The 1,932-nt window shown below is 41.7% G+C and overlaps 1 long non-coding RNA gene across 1 annotated transcript; it reads left to right on the top strand.

The window, feature by feature from the left end:
• Positions 1 to 478: 478 nt before the first annotated feature.
• Positions 479 to 1,587, top strand: LOC118764426. Its single transcript, XR_005000240.1, has 3 exons — positions 479 to 504; positions 973 to 975; positions 1,426 to 1,587. It is a non-coding gene; the product is annotated as an uncharacterized LOC118764426 (long non-coding RNA).
• Positions 1,588 to 1,932: the final 345 nt, after the last annotated feature.

The raw sequence follows: 1,932 nt of genomic DNA, 5'->3' as shown, positions 1-1,932 counted from the left end.
GAAGTAAGCAATCTTAAGTATGGAGCAAAATAGAGGACATAATCTATATTACAATGTATGCTTAGATTGGTAAAGCTTTCACAAATCTTACATCCTCATATTACAGAAAAGATTATACTAGTAGATTATACAGTAGTTCAGTGAACAAAGTGTAATTGCTACCCTACTGAGTTGTGGATTATAAAAGAATTGTATCAGTAATATAGGTTCAGATGTGTGGTTGTATATTTAAAAAGTAGTCCTGAGTCCAATTTCACTGGAACCTTGAGCAAGTATCTTCTGCTATAACTTTCATTTGGTACATGCACCTTAGACAGAATCTTATCATCATCATCCTCATTTAATGTCCATTGTCCATGCTGGCTTGGGTTAGGCAGTTAGACCAGGTCTGGCAAGCTAGAAGGTTGTACCAGACTCCAGTCTGATTTGGCATGGTTTCTATGTGGCTGGATACCCTTCCAAATGCCAACTACTCTGAGTGCTTTTTATGTGCCATCAGCATGGGTGCCATTTGCATGACGCCAGTATCTGCCACAACTACAATTTCACTTGGTCTTTTTCTCAAGCACAGCATAATGCCAAAGTCTTGGTTATTGCCTCTCTGAGGCCCAACACACTCGAAAGGTGCTTCTTATACGCCACCAAGATTGGCCACCTTGCCTCCGTGAGGTCCAACACTCAAATGGTGCCTTTTAACGTGCCGGTTACATGACACCAGCATTGTAGACACAAAACTGTATGTATGAGTCACCTGTATAGAAGATTATACAAGGAGGTATAAAAAAGTTCCCAGACTAGATCTGCATGTAGTACACCAACAGATGGCAGCAAATGGTTGTGTGCAGTGAGAGCTAGCAGTAGCCTTCATGAAGCAGTGTGTCAAGTAACACGGCTGTGTTTACTTCAGAAGTCATGAAGTTTATATTTTTGGGATCACTTGTATGCTGTAGTCTGCAATATTCTCATGGACAGGAAGTTGGAACAAAGAATCAATGTGAAATTTTGCATTAAACTTGTGAAGTCTGCTACAGGGACATTGAGTATGCTTCGGCAAGCTTATGGCAGGGGGTGGGGGCTATGGGTCGTACGCAATATTTTGAGTGGCATGGACACTTCAAAAGTCGAAGAACGTCCCTGAAAGACAATGAGCAGAGGACCTGCCATGAGTTTCTACAGCTTGATGCCCTTCCTAATGCCAACCACTCCAAGAATATAGTGGGTGCTTTTACATGCCACCAGAATGAGGGCCAGTCAAGCGGTTCTTGCGACGATCATGTTCAAAAGGTGTTTTTATGTGCTACCCACACAGACCAGTCCGGCGGCACTGGCAACAACCACACTCAAATGTTGTTTTCCACGTGCTACCAGCAATGCTGGTAATGATCATGCTCGAATGGGGCTTTTCACATGTCACTGGCATGGGAGCCAATCCATGGCCCTGACAACGGTCATGCTCAGATGTGCCTTTAACCTTCTACTGGCACGAGTGCCTATCAGGCGGTACTTTCATCGGCCATGTCAGCGATTTTGATTTGTTTACACTTGCCTCAGTAGGTCTTCACAAGCAAAGTTCATTGTCCAATGAATGAGGGGTACTCATAAGTTGATCTCTCATACCCCACATTCGGATGTGCTTTTAATGTTCCAGTGGCATGAGTACCAATCAGGTGGTACTGTCATTGGCCATGTCAGCAATTTTGATTTCACTTGCCTCAATAGGTCTTCACAAGCAAAGTTTATTGTCCATAGACATCCATCCAGCCATACATACATATATGCTTTTATGTATATATGTACATATATATGTATATACACACACACATACATAAATACATAAACACACATACCATATTTGGTTTGAAAATATTTATACATCAGTCAATTACCTTATAAACAATATAAACGGTGTATCTCTTATAGATTATGTGCTTG

This window comes from Octopus sinensis, linkage group LG8, assembly GCF_006345805.1.
Source record: "Octopus sinensis linkage group LG8, ASM634580v1, whole genome shotgun sequence".
Taxonomy (NCBI): Eukaryota; Metazoa; Mollusca; class Cephalopoda; order Octopoda; family Octopodidae; genus Octopus; species Octopus sinensis.
This window is presented reverse-complemented; position numbering and strand designations above follow the sequence as displayed.